This window comes from Filicampus tigris, chromosome 2, assembly GCF_054856515.1.
Source record: "Filicampus tigris isolate MCC_2025a chromosome 2, RoL_Ftig_1.0, whole genome shotgun sequence".
NCBI classification, from domain to species: Eukaryota; Metazoa; Chordata; class Actinopteri; order Syngnathiformes; family Syngnathidae; genus Filicampus; species Filicampus tigris.
The window spans coordinates 27,913,392-27,933,753 of record NC_141218.1 but is presented as its reverse complement, the minus strand read 5'-3'; the positions used below and the strand labels follow the sequence as shown (position 1 = coordinate 27,933,753).

Below are 20,362 nucleotides of genomic sequence, written 5' to 3'. Positions count from 1 at the left end.
ACATAGTCTGTTCTGCAGTGTAACATTATGCATACTTCAGATGGCGCTATAAATAGAGCACATCCGCCCCTACCTAGGAGAAAGCCACTAGATTTGTTGCTCCCACCCTCCAGCTACTATATTTCTACACTAGGCTACTGCTGCTCCTTGCGCATCATGTGGCATACTAATAATATGACACACACGCTTTCTCTTTTAAACACCCACACGAAATTGTGTTGATAAAAGGAATCAAACGCAAAGAAATGTAATGTGCAATGATCACCATTCTGACATTCCAGGCAAATGACAGGCTGGCTCGCTCATCCAGCACCCGCTACCCGCCAGCTACCCACCCATAGAGGTGACTATGAAATATGGACGGCGGCAAATTGAGATTCATCAGGCAACGCCTTCCTCGCTTGGTTGAAATCTATATTCAATTCTACAGCATCTGTCATGGCGGCGGCGAGCAGGTTGAGGCCTGCTGGGATTGAGAATCACTTGTGAAAATGGAAAAAAAAAAAAAAAAAAAAAAAGAATGCCCTTCAGGTTACCTCTTTTCATCAAATTCACAAGAGACATTGTATCCCCTGTGTGTGTTTTTCCCTCTTATGTCTTTCCAGTCCTCTTAAGTTTATTGTTTGCAAATGTATTAAAATGTGTGCCCCGCGATTGGCTGGCAACCAGTTCAGGGTGTACCCCGCCTACTTCACGAAGACAGCTGGGATAGGCTCAGCACGCACGCACCCTCATGAGGATCAGTGGCTCAGATGATGGATATGATGAAATGACTTAAGGTACCCCTGCATAATCTAATGTCGGAATGCAAGAGCTAACTACAAACTAACTAAAACATGTGGAATTATTCTACAAACAACGTGAAGACCTTTGCCAAGACTTAAAGGAGGCAAAGTTTGATCTTGAATTTCTTCCGAGGCACCCAAGGGAACTCAAAGTGTAATACAGTAGGATTCATCATAAGCACACCAAAATAACAACCTGATGTGATGTCATTTGGAAGAAATAGGGGTCTCAACATGTTATACTGCATGGATTTTAAAATCATTCTTGTGTTGCAAAATATGTGAAATGCGAATGCATAAATGTGAATTTGCATCATAAGCAAAAACATTTCTAAAATGTTTGTACTATATGCCATTTGACCGCAGTATATCTTCTATCCTTGGTGTGGAAATGTTTAGTGCGTTCGTCAACAGCGGAGCTATTTTTTAAATTATTTCAATTTTCTTCTTTTTAAATTTTTTAAAATCTTTTATTCTCAGATTTTTAAGAGAAAAATCATTCTTTAGCCGTGCCCAAAATACCAAGATTAAAAGGCAAATGCAGTTTTCCATGTTATTGAATGCAAAGGTGTCTGCTAACTTTTGGCCACTACTGCATACTCAACAAAGTAATTAATAATTGAACTTCCTCATACATTGAACTGATGCTAATATTTAGGTTTATTAATCTAACATTACAATGCAAATATCTGACTGATTTCATAGAATGATTAGGAATTGTTATATACTGCAGTCACAAGTCTGAAGAGAGATTTAGAGTTACCATTTTCCTTTCATGTTAAATAATTGAAGTCTCCACACAATAAGAGCTGGTTTAATCAAGCAAACATTCCAAAGATTAATGTCACGCTCAAAGCAAGCATTCTTGTCTCGTGGGATGAGACACGTGTGGTTGCTGCTGGTTTGTTAGCCAAATAAATGAAGCTAAACGCGCGCGAGCCTCGTGCGGTAAAACAACATGCGTTTTGATGTCAACCCCTGCAATTGTGCATCTGTTCTTGTTTAAATGTAAAATGGCTTTTCATCAGTAGCTTTGCTCGCCATCAAGAATGCATAATAGCACCAGTAAAGCTCTTTATGAGTCCACCGTGAGCAATGAGCTGCGACAGGCACGAACATGTGCACATGCATTAGCCTGCCCCTTCCTACTCTTCCTCATTTCGAAAGGCAGCATGTAATGGAGAAACAATCGATAAAGGAATGCACCATTTCCTTTGCCCACACAACTTGTGTCATTACTTTTGCTTCCGCCATGTCAAAGATTGGGAGCCCTTCGTGAACAGATTTGATATGGAATGAGAGGCACTGCTTCTATTGGCTCTGACTTAAGTCAACCATGTTCACGGCCACAGTGTTGCAAAACGGCTGTTTTAAACTGTGTCAAGCTGTGCCTCACGCCAGACTTGTTCTGGACTGATCATCAAAATAAAGTCCCTAAAGTTAGGTATATTTGACTAGTGCGTTGAAGTTCGGGACACTTCTTTTCCTCCAGATGTGAGGGTCACATACTGTCACTGTCAATGGTGGTCAATGGTCAGTTTCACATTTTTCATAAATCGATGCTAGTGGCTTCCGTCATTTTCTCTGTCATTTTTACAAATGATTAACTAATTCAAAGAGTTGAAAAGAGCTTAAGAACAAATCTATTGACTCTTGAAAACTTCACCTGTCTGAAAAATGTGGTTTAATGCCACCACTTCCTTATTTTGCAGGAGCCTTGCGAAATTATGTCGTCTCAAGATTGAAAGTCTGGATGTTTTTTATGCAATATTGAGTATGTTTCCAATTACACTGCTTAATCAGCTCATTGTTTTTTTAATCGCATTTGTAATGGCTGCCTTGCAGTCGTTAGCTTCTGTTAAGTATTAAAGACGTCCTTGTGTGCAAGACTGGCTGCGGCAGCGTGTTCTGGACCATTATAATTAATGTCGGCATAAGTAAATGTTTTTTATGTTTTTTTTTTTTTTAGAAAATAAAATGAGTTTGTATTTACATAAAGCATATCATATTTCTTTTAATAAATGACATACATGATTTAAATTTTGTCGAAAGACACTAGTCATTGGTCGACTGGTTAGCACGTCTGCCTCACAGGTCAGAGGTTGTGGGTTCGATCTCGGCTCCGTCCTCCCTGTGTGGAGTTTGCATGTTCTCCCCGTGCCTGTGTGGGTTTTCTAAGGGTACTTCGGTTTCCTCCCACATTCCAAAAACATGCTTGGTTGGTTGATTGGACACTCTAAATTGCCCCTAGGTGTGATTGTGAGTGTGGATGTTTGTTTGACTCTGTGTGCCCTGCGATTGGCTGGCAACCAATTCATGGTGTCCCCCTCCTACTGCCCGAAGACAGTGTCATGGGATGGGGTGAAATGTAAGTTAAGTAGCAAAATCCACCCCTTTTTAACCATCTCAGGGGGCTGTCGTTTTGTCACTTCTGTCGACTGAAAATGACATCACAACTGCTCAGGTCACTACCAATCACGGCTCATCTTCAGAATACAGGTCAGCCGTGATTGATCATTACCTGAGCCATGAGCAACTGTGATGTCATTTTCAGTCGACAGAAGTGACAAAATGGCTGTCCCCTGAGATAAAAAGATTAAAAAGGGGTGGATTAACTCTTATTCCACAAATGTAATATTTATCAGAATGCCTTGTATCAACTAGTGGGCTTGCATAAAACATATTCTTGAAAAAATATGTTTGGTGTGACTTCCCTTTAAGTAAATGTTTTTTTGATTTCCTGAAAAGTAGTTAGTTTAGAGATGCAACGATTCCACCTGATAGCTATGATATGTGCATGTCATGAGCAAGTCTCAACCTTCAAAAACTCAAGTAATTCAAGTGCCCACTAAATTCCGTATACCAGTAAATTGAGGCAAGTCATTACTTGGGTTAATCATGTCAATTATGTAATCATATTAATCATAAATTAAGTTATAAAATCTTTTTCTGTCACATGTATTCAGCTATCAGTAGGTGAGTCTTAAATAGTGGTGGAAGAAGTTAAGCGTCTTTATCATTGAGTTGCAAACCTTCGATGTTACATTCACTTTTAGTTATAAGAGTTTCCTGTTTTTTGTCAGGATATCAAAGTTCACCGACATGCTATGCCTACTGATAATATGACAACAACGCAAAACGGGCTGCAGGGTCTGAATATTAAGAAACGTCCGGGAAACCCCACCAAACTAATTCTGGGTGACCTTAAATCTTTATCAGGATGAACACCTACAAAATTTGATGTGTGTTTGAGTTTAGGAAAGCCCTTAATGCAGCCAACTTTCACCGTATCTGTTTGCTTGCTTTGCTTTGATGGAGCACTGCTGTCTTGTAGTGTCTCCCTGCGCTGCACTCTGATAGTAAACCAAAGCCAAACATTACGCTGCTCTCTTTTTACTGTCTCGCTCATGCTCAAATGACTTCTGCGGGATCACAGCACGCCCCAAGGAGCTAAAAAAGGTCACAGTATGGAGATGGCTGCAGTGGGGGGTTGATAGAATAGAGTGTGGCTACAAAAATGCTCTCTATTCAGAGATACGAACAAGCATCTCCCAGAGCTCCGCCACCATCCATCTGTCCATCCATTTTCTATACCACTTATCCTTGGTATAGGGTCATTCAGGGTCATTGGAATCTGGAGCCTATCCCAGCTGAGGTCTGCACCCTGGTCTGGTCGCCAGTCAGTCTCAGGACACATACTATAGAGGCAGACATCCCTTCACATTCATATTCACATTATCACTGAGTGGGAACCCAAGTCACACTGCCTACACGGAAGTCAAGCGAACGTAGTATTATAGTTCCAGCGCTTTGTGCCTGAAAGCAGTGGTTTTCAAACTGGGCCCCCTGAGCCGCCGGTGGTCCATGAGTGATAGCTTGGGGATAGCAAACCAACCATTGTCCAAACCGCTTATCCTCAAGGGTGTCACAGTCGTGTTGCTAATTTGAAGTAACTTATTATATCTTCAAAAAATAAGTAAATAAAATTAAGTGCATACCTGGGGATCGGCAGGACAATGACTCTTAATAAACCATTTACTCCTCCCTACTTTAACATTGAGACATTTGAAAATTCTACGATGATTGTGACATATTAGATTAATCTGACATCCTTGCAATTATGAGTGTTCTTTTTTCAGTGTTCTTTTTTAAGCAGAAAAGTCAAACTCTGCGGTTGTGGCTGCTATTATCAGTCATGGACACAAACATAGGCGGGGACGTCTGGCGCTTGTCAATTTACACCCGCCGTTGACCCACTTGTCAGTCACAGCACTGACACATCGAGACTGAGTGACAGCTAATTCAAATATTCGACTAGTACAAAACTAGCAATGAAAATGGAAAAGGGGTGACAGTTTCAACCATGAGTGTGCGAATAAAATGTACCAATAATAAGAGCTACACAAGCAATGTAGAGATTACTATTGAAATTGAGCCGGGGGTCTTGTTTTGACATAAATCATTAGTTGCCAGAAGATCAGTTAAAAAAAAAAATGCCCAGCGAGTATGGCCCATTTTTCACTCAAAAACTCATTACTCACTACATATTTTTGATCAGAAACCAATATTACCTTGTATTTTCACTTTTATCAATTTATTTTGAAGATATAAGTAAATAACTAACTACTCTCAAAATGCCCTTTTCTGCTCAGCAATATTGCCACACCCCCCTCCCTCTTCCCATGGCTTAGTGGGAGTCAGTGGAGGAACCAGATACAATTTGTCAGTTCAAAATCATTGTACATACATCTCCAGTAATGTCCAAAAACAATGATCAACCAGCACCAAAGTTTATGTGGCCATCTCTACCTCTTAAAAAACCTCTTAAAATATCACAACGATTAGCGTCTCCCTGTCTCACTTATAAGACAATGAAGGAATGAGCAGCTTTTATGTAATTTCTCTCATGATGGATCTGTTTTCTTTTCGAAAGCTGAATTGTTCGTAGGTCGTTATATATTAAAATACAATCAACGATACAATGTTTAACTTGGATTACTTTTTTTCCACCTCCATAGGGTACAACCTCCACCACATATACAAAACTGATGCACCTTAGGCGGCCATACTCGACTGGAGATGTCTCCGCCCATTCAAACATTTTTTTTCGACCATCACAAGGGTCGCGGGCGAGCTGGAGTTTTTAAAGTCTAACTTTGAAATTTTGCCAGCTGGCTATCTGACATTGACCAAATCAAAGCGGCCACTTAGCGAGTCCACGCGGCAGTGTGACACAAAGCTCCATCTCTGGCCGGACAGAAACCAGCGTTCGCCCAGCTAACTTCGGCTGCATAAACGGCGGGCGTTTGCGGCACGGAGCATCATGTCTAGCCCATATGAAACCAATTTCGTCCTCATCTGCCGAACGCTGACTACTACTATGACAGCTGCAGTGATGTTAGCCAGTAAGCTGCAGGGGCTTAGCTGCCAGCGCTGGCTGCCTGCCTGTGGAGTCTATAAAAAAAACTTTAGCGTCTGAAGACTACAATCGATTGCAACCAAAATGCACATGCACAGCCCTACCATTACCTACTTCAACCTGTAAAAATAAAAGACGACTGGCACAATATTTTCGATATTGTGGTGGTGATAATGGCTTTACCTCATAGTAGCTCACATTTAATGTCAATACAATCCAAAATATTGTGCCAATCGCTTTTATGTTTTCACAAGTTCCAATGGACATGAGCGGGAGCTAATGATTAGTCACCATTTACAGACACTAGGTGACAACAGAACATGACAAAGCAAGCCAGGAAGTAATATTACAATGCTTGCCTCACTCCTTTAATGACGTAGTTAGTCTAGGATATGAAAAAAAGCAGTTGCCATCCATAAATAATGCATGAATGCATTAAATCACTATTGAGATTTTCAGGGGGTTACATTTTAGTGCTGACATAACTTTTACATACAGACCTATTAAATAAGAGTGAATGTCCCAATTAGGGCTGGGTTAAAAAAAAAATGGATTCATCGATTATAATTGATTTTCCATTTCATGGCCTGATACCAATTCATAAAACCACAAATCGATCTTTTAAATACATCGTTTTCCCATAAATTCATATGACTTCTCACGTCATGCGAGGTCTCGTCACCATGCAAGGGTAGTGTATCAAAACAACACTACGAAAGCACTGAAATCAGCGCCAACAAGCATGAAGGCAGATGTCTGAAATGTTTGGGTTTAAAAAAATATTAAATTATTATCTATTGTTTTGACCAGGTCATGTTCAATAAAACATACATGATTAATGTAACTGCACTGGATTCAATACTTAAATTATATATATATATATATATATATATATATATATATATATATATATATATATATATATATATATATCCCAATGGATACTCCCTTTAAGAATGGCAACTACTAATGGGCCACATCAGCTGGTGCTCATCAGCTCAGCACCATACAGTATTTGAAGGGCCAGGAGTGAGGTTTTACTAATGTACAAAGTGGCTCACTTTTTCTAAATAAATAAATAAGTGTGTTGAATGTGAAACTAATAAAGTGCATAAACTGTAGTGTAAACTAACAAACATAACAAAATAACCAAATGCAAAAAAAAAGCTAACTTTTTTTCTCTCCCCCTAAAACACTGACATTTAACTCAAACCCTCAAGACCTAATTCCTAACACCCTAACAATTCAAACCAAAACTCTTAACCCATAACTGAGCCTTCTAACTTCAACCCTAATCTCTCACTCTATCCCCATGGATCATGTTCAACTTCCAAAGAAAGCACTCTTGTGATTATAATGATGGCAAATCCAATTGACTGGAACAAGCCAATGCAATGAAAATTAAAATTGACAAAGCAATTTCACAGCGATCAAGTCAATAGACAGAGCACTACGTCGTCAGTCAATGTGTAATAAAACACACACACCTTCTTTATTTACGCTAAAGACCATCGAGCAAAGCGTCCATAAATGTCTGGTATGCGCTACGCTGCTTTTATGTGGCAGCAAATGATGTCGTAAGGTTAACGCTGATTTAATAAGCACGTTGTTTGTCGCTTGGCAAAGGATTTAAATAATATTCCACTAGGGAAGTTGATGGAAAGTTTGTTTGTTGACTAAGTGGGCCTGCTAATTAACTCTTAAGAGTTCCAAGGGATATATCATTTTATTTAAATACGGTTAGAATTGTTTCTTCTTTTTATTAAATTTGTCTAAAATGTCAAAGTTACACAGGAATCAGATGTATTACTGTAATCATTTGTTCTGATATTCATTTGGACTATTGAGTTTTAAGTTGTAATTGGTTATGTTTACTTACTAGATGGCACTACTTTTTCCTCATTCAAAGAATGCAGCAAAATGTTATACCTTCTACTACTGAAACAAGAATTTAGACAAAGACTTGTTTTAAAAGATTGCTTACTGTATAAATAATACTAATCATCATCATCATATTATAATTCACCTTGAAAAGTATTTTCTGAAAGTTGTTTTTTTTTTAATCTAAAAATTGTTGCAGTATGAAAGATTTTCCAATTTTTAAAGTGATTTATATTCTCCTCAAAATCTAAACTTTTTTTTAGACAATTATCAAATACTCATCAGAATATATTCTATGGAAAATATTAGATTTTCAAGACAAATAAAGAGGAGGTATGAAAACATACAAAATGTTGTCATATATATATATATATATATATATATATATATATATATATATATATATGTATGTATGTGTATATATGTGTATATATATATATATATATATATATATATATATATATATATATAAAAATCATGGCAAAAAATATGACAGCTTGCAAGGAGAAGAGAGAAAAATGAATTCTAGTGGGTCTGAAGAAACAGCAGTCTGTCTTCACCTGGAGTCAAAAGGTTAGTGAGGCAGCAGTAAAAGATAGCTACCCAATTGCTAATGAAATACCATCAGCATCAAAGCCGGATTACAACGGTGCGTGCGTTAAAATGTGCATGCTGAAAGCTGCAGAACTTGTGTGTCCCAAGAAGCGATAAGCTTTTACCAACATTTGTCTGACGAGGAATACTGTGGCAGAGAGGATTTTGGAAATATCAGCAAATTTGGCCAGCCTGTTGAAACAGAAAGTCAAGTTCTTATAATTGATGAGAGCTCTGACATTAGAGATGTTGCTCAACTGGCCACATTCACGGAGCAAATGAGACACTGACCATCACTGAGGAGTTCCTTGTGTTTACAAAGGAATGATGGAAGGAAGGAAAGAAAGAAGGGATGAAATAAAAGGGAGGGGGAAAGGAAGGAAAGAGAGAAGGATAGAGGATGTAGGGATGAAATGACAGAAATGAAGGAATGAGCAGTCAAAAAAATTGGGTCAATATGACCCGGGAGGATAACAAGAGGTTTACGGTTTATTTATTTGGAGTTTTTTTGATTCAATATTATTTTCTTTGTATTTGTGTAAAATATGTGACCAGATGTAAATAATAATCAGACACAAGTTTCATGTGTGTCTTAACAAATCTGAGGTTGCTCAGCATATGTTTTGTAATAGGAACAGTTTTCCTAATGTACTGGTACTTCATTGAACAAAAACAAAGCGAAAACAAGGACTTTTTGTTATTTACCGTATTTTCTGGACTTTAAGCCGCACCTTTATGAGCTGCACCCACTCTGTTTAAAAAAAATGGATAAAACAACATATAATTTTTGGCATGATTACGCCTTTTATACAAGCCACATCTATCTATATTGATAAATTTGATATTTACTGCATTCACACAGAACGATTTTGAAATGTAAATGTACATGTAAGTACCTGAACAGATTATTTCCTAAGAGTGACTTTTAACATGGCAGCAACTTTGCTGATCAAATCGGAACAGAACCAAGAGATAATAAAGAGTATTTATCTTCACTTCTCCTGTGCTTGAAATCAGGTCACTTCATCTTCGCTGAAAATCGTTAGGTCATCTTCTTCTATGTTGAAAAATTTGATATTTACTGCATTTAGAGAACGATTTTGAACCGTAAATGTACATGTATGTACCTGAACAGATTCTTGCCTAACAATGCCTTTTCACATGGCAGCAACTTCTGCTCTACTTCCGCATACCACCTAATGCATAGCGCCCTCGCCTCTTACTCCTCCAACTGCAGTCACCTCCTGTTAATGGTAATTGTATTGTATTGTACTTGGTCCGCCTCACAGTTCAGAGGTCGTGGGTTCGATCCCGACTCCGGATTCTGACAACATGATGCAAATGTAGCTTTGAGTAGCATTCAGAGATATGTGTCATGGGCTGTCTTTGAGTGTGGTTTGTGACTTTAATTTCATGTTTTTCCTTGTGTTCCTTTGTGTCTCATTATGTTATTGTGTCCACCTGTCTTCTTTACCCAAGCCCTGATGTTACCCAATCAGCTCCCTGAGCCCCTTTGTGTTCTTCGTTGTCTCGTAGGTTTGTTTGTATTTAGTTGCCCGTTTCCTCTCAGTTCTGGTCGGATCATTGTCGTGTCACTATTTGAAGTCTTTGTAAGTTTTTCCTGGTGAGTATTTTTGTTAACCCAGTGTTTCTTTGTTACTTGAGTTTTGAGTTTTGAAGACTTTGTTGATTTAGTTGATTTAGATCTTACCTCAGTGCCCTTGCTTTTGTTTTTGTTAATAATTATTGTTCAGTCCACCCTTCACTCCTGCCTTCCTGCTTATGGGTCCTCAACCAAGCACACGCATGACAATATGGGTGGTTCTCAGAAAGTGTGGTCCAGGAGTGTGACATGAGACTCAAAAATAAACTTGTTCAAAACCAGCGCACCAATGATATATGTTTTTAATCCAACCTTCCTGCAGCGTGCTCTGAATATATAAAAGCGCGCTCACCAATTTTTTTGCAAGATATGTTGTGGTACTCCATTGTTTCGTATTGGTACCTCGCGGAGGGGAGCATGGCCAAACGTTTCAACACAACAAACTTAATCCGACATTTGAAGAGCAAGCAATTGGGAGACTATGGTGAGTTTACGAGGCTCATTGCATTGAATAAAGTCAAGGCGAGCAGACGGCGTATGGCACGTGGCTGCAGCTTGTTATGCATGATGCGTTACTGTCACAGGGCAGTATAGATCACCATAAATAAATGGAAAAATATGCAGATATTCCATGTGGTCGGAATCGGTATCGGCCGATCCCACTCGTGCATGATCGGTATCGGTGTCATAAAACCTGATCAGAACATCCCTAATTATATATATATATATATATATATATATATATTGCTTTGTATATATATTTATATACAAAAACAGATGTAGCAATAAAAGTGTGATGAGAACTGTGGGGAATAAACACACCCAAGCTCATTAAAGTAATAGCACACACACACACACACACGCAAACACCCACTCACCAATAGAAAGTCTGAACAGCTGCTGTGATAATAGCTTCACTCATGATAATAGAAAAACATAATGACGGCTTTTTTCTCTTTTAAATGATGCAAAGAATCAAGCGAGATCAGTTGTTGTGAGCACTGATTGTCAGTGGGATTTAACATTGCAATTGGGTGTATAGGGGTGAACGAAAATACACCCGTTTGTTTCACCCCTAAATATGGCATCGGGAGAAGGCCTTATTGTGGGGAAGCACACATACTAAAAAAAGGGACGTGCAGTCAGGGGAGGCAGAGCCTCACCTGCATTTGAATGGAAAAAACAACTATTCATGATTACATAATCTTTTCCATTTGAGTTTGTTTGCTCTGTGCTTCACCTTGATTTCCTAACTTACTCTGACGCTGGCTTGAAACTCTACTTTGAAACCCCAACCCAACTCAGTAGTTTGACCAACAATCTATAAAATATAGAAACGCATTCCGTTCCATCTCTGACTAATATAGAAATCCAAGCAACTCAATCGAGTAGGGTTTTTGCTTGTCTTGGTACAGTGCCAAGTGTATTCACTTGTGTTTACTACATCTACTTGCTTCATTCCGGGAAGGTTACTTGAATTTCATGTTTTTATTAACATTGAACTATTATGCTTTTAATCTCTCCTTCATCGGCAGAGCACTTTAATGGAGCTGGCGCGTGGGCACACATGGAAAGCTCAGGACTTAAAAGAAAAAAAAAAGGGAAAGGGTATTTAATTAGTTAAAGAATTTAAGGTGGAATTGACGAAAAGTGAGTCAAACTTCCTTTGTGCCACCGCTTATAAATGCGTCAACTAATTCTATGTTTTCAACTACTGGGGGAATTCTACATTGTTCAAAATAGATGCAAATGACAGTGGTAAGCATCTACTGTATTAGCTGTTTGGCTGTACAGAATAAGGAAAATCGAACAGTTGTTTGGGAATTGCAGTTTACTTTATTAACCAACATTTTTTAATTTTATTTTTTTGTTTAGTTTGTGGGCGGCACAGTGGTCGACTGGTTAGCACGTCCGCCTCACAGTGCAGAGGTCGTGGGTTCGATCCCGGCTCCGGCCTCCTTGTGTGGAGTTTGCATGTTCTCCCCGTGCCTGCGTGGGTTTGCTCCGGGTACTTCGGTTTCCTTCCACATTCCAAAAACATGCATGGTAAGTTGATTGGACTCTCTAAATTGCCCCAAGGTGTGATTGTGAGTGCGGATGTTTGTGTCTGTGTGCCCTGCGATTGACTGGCAACCAATTCGGGGTGTCCCCCGCCTACTGCCCAAAGACAGCTGGTATAGGCTCCAGCATGACCGCGGCCCTTGTGAGGATAAGCGGTATATATAATGGATGGATGGATGTTTATTTTGCACTCAACAAATACTCCATGTGTCACTGGTATCGGGCTGAAACCTCATATGTCACAATTTGGTAAAGTTCTTTTTTTTTTTCACAAATCTTTAAAGAGACAATGCATAGAATTGTTTTCCCACCTAGTGGTGAACTAATAAAATACGGCGTCCTAAGTTTGAAGCACGCGCACTACGGTCCCTCACTCCGCAAGCCGACCACCAATTTCTTCAGCAGAAGTGCAAGTAAAATGTCACCACAAATGACTTCTAGTGTCTCCACAAGTGACAAAGTAAGTGCATTGCATTTGCTACACATCCTGTAGTTATTGATCCAGCAAATTTGTGATCAGGTGATTGGCTCCTTCGGCTGTAGCAGAAAGACATGTCAGCGTCCTGTATGGTGAGGCGTGACTCATGTAATATAATTAGCAAAGTTGATGTGATAGAACATAGTGTTTGGAATATGACATTAATAGTGGGTTTTCAAAATGAATGAACGTTGAAAAATCAAAACATACCACACACTGTCATTTTAACATTGGTCCGCACGTGTGAGTGTTATTTTTACAAATTATTGACCAATCTAAAGCCCGGCGCACACAAGGCACAATCGTTTGCGGGGCAATTTTTAAGCACGGATGGCGCTGTGACATTGGCGCCGAGTATCAATCATGTTTGATCATTTCAGCGTATTTTTTTTGTTTTGTTTTTCAATTCTGACAAATTTAGCTCACATGTTCAATGTTATCAATTGTTTTAGTCTTGTCGCGCACCTGCATATCCAAAATGTACACACTCGAATGAGCCACTACGCCGTACTACCTCACTGATCGGACAAAATTAGCATTAACCCTACTACGGCTGCATGAACGGCGGGTGACAGCAATACGGAGGTTCAGTAAGAGTGTAACCATGACGCAAGCTCCTTGGCTGCCTGACCGGCAGAGAATGCAGAGCTGCGACATTGAGCCCCATGTCTGACCCCAAACTGGTTTCATCCTGCTAACCTTGTCTGTTTAACGGCCGAATGCTAAAGGTTGCCTCTACTTAAACAATTTCCATATATTTTTTCTAATAAATGTGTGAAATGTTGCCAGGCGTAGGTTAAAATATTACCAGAAAAAAAAAGGTAATACTGTTGGAATAGTCCAAATATCACCAGAAAAAAAAAATAATTAATAGGAATAAAGTCAAAGTATTAGTACATTTATTTTCTGATAAATTTATGTAGAGTCAAAATATCGACAGGAAACAAATTTAATTCATGGGAAAATAGTCCAATATGATCAAGAAATATTTTTTAGAATTCAATTCAAAATATGACAAGCTAAAAATGTGTACTTTTACATGAATACAGTCAAAATATTAACAGGAAAAATATGAAAATATGTATTTTGGGAGAATTGAGTCAAAATATTCCAAGACATAAGTAAAATATCAGAAAAAAATGGTAAATCACAAGAATAGCTGAAAGATTAAAAGAATGGCATAAATATCCGAATATTACAATCAAGTTAAAATATTACCCTAAAAACGGGAATTGTTGCTTGTTTACATCTACTTAGATACAGTGACATTTACTTAGTTACAGTTACAATGACTTAGTTGATATTACATTTGCAGCTACAGTGACTTAGTTACAGTTGCAATTACTTAGTGAAAAACTGAGGATGAGGCTGTGTTCAAATTAAACAATCCCATTCAAAATCAAGTTCAGAACTGCACCATTTCAAGTGACGCCCATTGACAACAAATAATGTTCAGATGTTCTGGAAGACTTCCTCTGACATTTTTGCAGTCACATCTCACAGCGCAAGCTTCCAAGCACTCTCTGTTGGTCTTGTGCTGGTTCTTCATCTACGGTCAAGCAACATTTTGTGTTTACAGACAACAGTGTCCTCCAAATGAGCTCCTCATGCCTCTGTAGTCAATAATTCAAACCGACATGTTTACTCGTGGAGGCGCTCTACTTTAGTGGGGTGCAGTCGGTCAGCCCGTCAATATTTCACGAGGAGAGGTCGAGATCACGCTGCTGCGAAAACATCACACTTTCTGCTTGAAATAAGCCATTTTTTTACTTTTACATGCAAAAGTTCTTAAATAAACACTAAGAAAAGGTCAGGACAGGAGACATTGTTTAAGTGACCATTTAATTAATATTTTTTTGGGGGGAAGGGTGGGTCATATTTTAGGTAAATTCTTATAAATGTAAGTTTTTTTTAAAATAATTTGCTTTAATTGATGTAATTTTGCGGGTATTTTCTTGTCAGATATCTATTTTGCTAATATACTTTATGCTTTTAATATATGCTAATATTTTTGACATTTTCTGGTAGTTTTTTTTTCCAGTAAAATGTTGTATTTATTCTCATAATATAATAATTTTGTGTAAAATTTCACATTATTTTCTGGTAATATTTATCGTGTAAAATAAAACTGGAAATATTGCGATGCTACTTTTTGTCATTTGATGTTGTTGCCTTTTCATGGCAATATTTGACTATACTTCAATGTCAGTGTTTAATTTAAATTATACATTTTACAAAAGCAACAAGGATGGAAGAAACTCAACAAATGCTCAGAAAAAGGACTCCGACTTGACACTAACCTGACAGACAATTGAAAAAATCACAACGGACAGACCTGTTGACGATAAAACGAGGAACACCAGGACAAGACACAGAGGGTAGATAGGGAGCTGATTGGCTAACACCAGTGACCGGGGTGACAAGCACAGGTGGACTCAATAACCTAACGAGAGACAGACAAAGGAACACAAGAAAAACATGAAACTAAAGTCAAAAACCAAACTCAAAAGACAGACTATGACAATAGATCTGTGATCGCCCTAGCAAACGGTACATCATCCACCCCAAGTGCTCTGCTTGAAATTCCTTATGAACATACTTTGCACTCCTCAACCTGCCGCATGTCTCATGAAAATCAGCGTCTTCCACCATGTCAAGGACTATCAGTGCTACTCATGCGCACATCATTTAAAGGAAGGGAGTGAGAGGAGCAGCTTCGATTGGTGGCAAAACAAGTCTGCTGTGTTCACACTCACAATGGCGGCAAATGCCCTTTTTTAAATTAAATGTGCCATGCTGCAGTGGTTTGCACTGGTCTGTGAAAATAGCAAAACGTAGTCCAGCCCACCGCTGCGCAGATTTACACCGTGCTCCATGCCATACTTGCACTGTGGACACAAATAGATTCCAATAGGGTGTTTTTCTTGTAACGCTGAATGTGAAATAAAGGACAATGGTGTCATAGTCACTTGAGTTAAAACATCGTCACACACCTTAGACCTTCGGACATCAATGTCTTTGTCGGATCACTGCCCTTATCAAGGAATGTGTGGCAAATATTTAAATGCATACTATGTAGACATAGTGCATAATTCCGCGTTACAGCTCTTGACACACAGTGCACATTGACTATTCATATTGGAAACAGCCTCAACGATGTGACCTTGAAATAATGACTACTTTCAGGCAGATGGTGGCGGGAATACGTGTTTTACATTTGATTTCAAGTGAGTCTTTTTCACGATGTTCTCCGTGCTGTTATTTTCTCATTAGAGGCCCACTTATGGCGTATGCATATGTCCGTCACTTTTTTTTTTTATTGTTACATTATTTTAGAATTTGTCAGTAACCTTGTAATATTACATATTTGAATGGAAATATTTAGACTATTAAGAAAAGAAATCTGGTAATATTTTGCCATACTTGAAGTCATACTGTAAATCTAACACGTTGTCTTGTTCTCAGAATATTAAACATTTTACAATACGGGCAGTCCTCGCATTACGACGTGGTCTGTCTTTTGAGTTTGGTTTTTGACTTTAGTTTCATTTTTTTCCTTGTGTTGCTTTGTCTGTCTCTCGTTAACTTATTGAGTCCACCTGTCCACACCTACGATGTTTCGACTTTACTATGCCCGTGCCTCCTCCGCCAGTTTGTCCCCAGCACCATAGTGTCTACGTTTTCATGCAGTCAATATTTGGGTTAAAGTCCAAATTCCGATTTCTGAAATATTCTGAATATCCCGTTTATGATCCCATGATTGAGCGGACATAGTTGCTCCGGCATTTGAATAACCCACTGTGTACGGTGACACACGGCATCATGAGTCAAACGGACGTCATTTCCGCTTGTTACTTTCAACTGCCAATAAATCACTTGATATTCATGTCACTCACCACATGAATGAAGCAGCCGGTTTACTCCTCACTCCAAAAGTGTGCTTTTGTGCTGCGTGTCTGAGCTTGTTTACCTCTGCTTGTGTATTAGCAATGGGTTTCGCATCAAACAATGGACTTCCGCATACAAGCACTTCATGTACTACAAAGACCAACATTTCTTGCGGTTGAGCATGCGCAGTGTCTCGATCGTTTCTTTTTGCGAGCCGGCAGTATCTTTGCCTTTTTCGCGTCTCCTCCTTCTCCAGCCACTTCTCAGCAGTAATGCTAAATACGGCATCTCATGCTTTTTGTTTTAATGTATTTTCTTTTTTTTTTTATACAAAGTATTTTGATGGAAATTTCGACTTTAATGGTGGAATCCGACATACGCGGAAATTCGTGTTACATCGCCAGTGTAGGAACGGAACTTGTTCGTAAAATGAGGACTCCCTGTATAAATACTATGACTGAATTCCCTTTTGTGATATTTTAACTTTACTCTTGTTTTATTTCGGATTTTTAAATGATAACATCAATCCATCCATTATCCAATCTGCTTATCCTCACAAGGCTCAACATGTCAGGGATGCTGGTACAAGCTGCGAAGTTTAATACAAGCTGAATCTACTTTCATTTTAATTGTATTTATTTTTCTCTTGTACATACCGTAAAGAATTTAAGCTGTAAGGTACCGATGATAATATAAGAGCCCGGTGCAACTTACATATGATTCGATTAGTTGACTAATTGCGACTACTGTTGGTGATTAGTCGACTAGCAAAATAATAGTTTGTGGCAGCCCGACATGACACGCTTGCACCAAACATCATTGCGTATTGTGTTTGTGGATGGCAGCAGCACCACACTTGCGCACAGAGACAAGCATGGTAGCGATTAAAAAAATCGAATTGAATCGAACATTGGGAACTGAAAATAGAATCGGGGTTTGGGTGAATTGTTACATCCCTTATATATATATATATATATATATATATATATATATATATATATATATATATGTTTTGCAGTGATATATTTAAAAATCTGTTAATATTAAAAAACATCTGTTAATATTTTATTGAATTACATTAATGAATAATAATATTAAATTCCCCAAAATTAACATTTTCTGGTAATATTTTGCCTGTATTAATGTAAAATTACAACGTTTGGTAATAATAAGTCAACAATTTTGTCACAAAAAACAACTCTGGAACTAGTTGGACAATTTCTATAAATAAATGTTTTTGTGGTACTATTTTGACTTCATACTTGTAGTACTACACATTTTTATCGTACAATTTACATATGTTTTGTCTATTTGCATTGAGCTGCTGATCAATTTCTAAAGTAATATACGTACAGTATTATTCTCATATTACTACACGACATCTGGACACAATCACTTGGAATTGGCAGTTAAAGACGAACGCCTGGACAGACACGAAGCGATCCGTTTAGCGGCGAGAGAAAGCAACTGTTAGCTGACAGGGTAACGCAGCGAGGCAACATCTGGCGCTTGATGGATGTTTCCACTTAACGAAACCCGCCTGACTCACAAGCGCACGTGTTTACGGCGCGCTTGACCTCTTTTAGGGCTCATTTCGAAGCAATTTCTCGCATGGTCGAATCAAACGTTTATTTCACTGGATTGTGCTGCTTAACTGCAATTTGCCTCCATGTGGCCCAATGGAGGATTCCCACACAAGTCGTTTTCCTTTTGACTTTAGTGAAATTATGTTTGTCCTGAATCATAACATTTGACTTGGCCTGAATCCTTGATTTGATGCCTGATCCCTATTTGAAACCTTATTTCTGGCTTTAAACCCTACTTGGAAAAGAAAAGTCAACCCAAGCATAATTTTTCAAGAATATGTTCTATGCAGGCCCACTAGTTGAAACAAAGCATTCTGATAAAAATTGCGTTTGTGGAATAAGTGTTAATCCACTCGTTTTTAGCCATCTTTGGGGGTGGCCATTTTGTCTTCTGTCGACTGAAAATTACATCACAACGACTAATCACGGCCCAGATTCAGAAAATAGGTCAGCCGTGATTGGGTTGAAACTCTAACTCTAACGGCTTCAAGCCAGGGTTAGGATTTCAAAAATGTTAGGTAAAACATGGGATTTCAACCCAGGGTTAGGGTTTCAAGATAGGGGTTCAAGTGAGGTTGTAGGCTTTCAAAATAGGGTTTATAACCATGGATAGGGTTTTAATCGAGCAAGATAGGACTCCTATGTCCTGGGTCTCAAACCAGGGCTTCAAAACAGCATTAGCCTTTCATCAAGGGTCAGGTATCAAATTAAGGAATTATGCCATGGGTCGGTTCACAAAGGGTCTAGAATTGGGATTTCAAGCCTGTGTTAGGGTTTCACAGTAGGGTTTCAAGACAGGGTTAGGGTTAGAATTGCAAAGCTCGGCTTAGGGTTTTAGAAGAAGAGTTTCGAATGAGGTAACAGAAACAACTCTCGATGGAATGATCTCTGAATGCAAACACCCACCATTTTGTGCGCATGGATTGTCTCAGGACCCACTGAGCCAGCAGGGCCATGAAGGTCCCTGAAGGTCTGGCTCCTCTATCCAATCAAGTGGGAGGTTCCTGTGTCGCTTTTTATTTGTCAGAGTAATGACAGCAACATAGAAGAGGTGAGGGCCCTGCCCCGTCTGTTGATTACAAACCATTAAATGGCGGAGGAGGCTGCGCACACTCAATTGCATCCATCATCACGGAAGAAAGAGCAGCAACCCCCCCCCCCCCCACACACACACACACCCCACACACACAAACACACACACAGACACACACACACACTCCCCCATCGTGTATATCATAGCGTTAAGGAGATGTGTTCATCTTGGACTGCGGTGTGCGAGTGCTGCGTTTCTATGGAAACATGCAATGCAACATCAAAGGAAGAAATGTGTGAATAGGATGATGTAATGCATCTATTAAGTCTGTCAAGGCAAAATGTTTCACATTAGTGTTTCAAACGAGGACTTAGGTCGGTTTGACGTTAAGGTTTCAAGCCAGAGTTAGGGTTCTAAAGTAAGGGCTCAAGTAATGGTTTCAAGCCAGGGTTAGGGTTTGTAAGTAGGGTTTTAAATTTAGGTTTTAAGACAGGATTAGGGTTTGAAGTTAAGGTTTGAAGGCAGGATTCAGGTTCTGAAGTAAGATAAGATAAGAATGCCTTTATTGATCCCACAGTGGGGAAATTTTCATTGTGGGATCAAAGTAGCGTGTTAAAATAAGCTTTCAAGACAGTATTAAGATTTCAAAGTAGGGTTTTTAGTTTTTAGACAGGGTTAGGGTTTTAACGTAGGGTTTCAAATTACACTTTCAAAGCAGAATTTAGGGTTTTAAAACAAACCCTAATTTGTTCCAAATTCAGGTTTCGAGCATTGCAACCTTAACCCTAACTTGATACCCTAACCTTGAATTTGACTGTTGTGTATATTGACATGCACTGGACTATCCAGTGTGGTGGATAGTGCAGTCAGGTGAGATGTCGTTGTGACGACAACATCATGTGCCATGGGCCAACAACTGCCTTTGTGCCAAAAGCCAGAGCTGAGGTGTGTAAAGACCTTTTTTTCCGCTCAATTATTGAAATGCATCAACATTAGATGCCGGCTTCAGACAGCTGACCTCAATTTGACTCCCA

At 38.9% G+C, this 20,362-nt stretch overlaps 1 protein-coding gene across 2 annotated transcripts in view; it reads right to left on the bottom strand.

The window, feature by feature from the left end:
- Nucleotides 1-20,362, bottom strand: part of lingo2 (leucine rich repeat and Ig domain containing 2) — a 298,342-nt gene that overhangs the window by 155,043 nt on the left and 122,937 nt on the right. The window contains exon 4 of one of the 2 annotated variants that reach the window (XM_086023923.1): nt 15,157-15,264. The exons of the other annotated variant lie outside the window; for it this stretch is intronic. The gene's annotated coding sequence lies outside the window, so the exon portion shown is untranslated. The remainder of the gene's footprint in view (nt 1-15,156; nt 15,265-20,362) is intronic. 2 annotated transcript variants of the gene reach the window in all.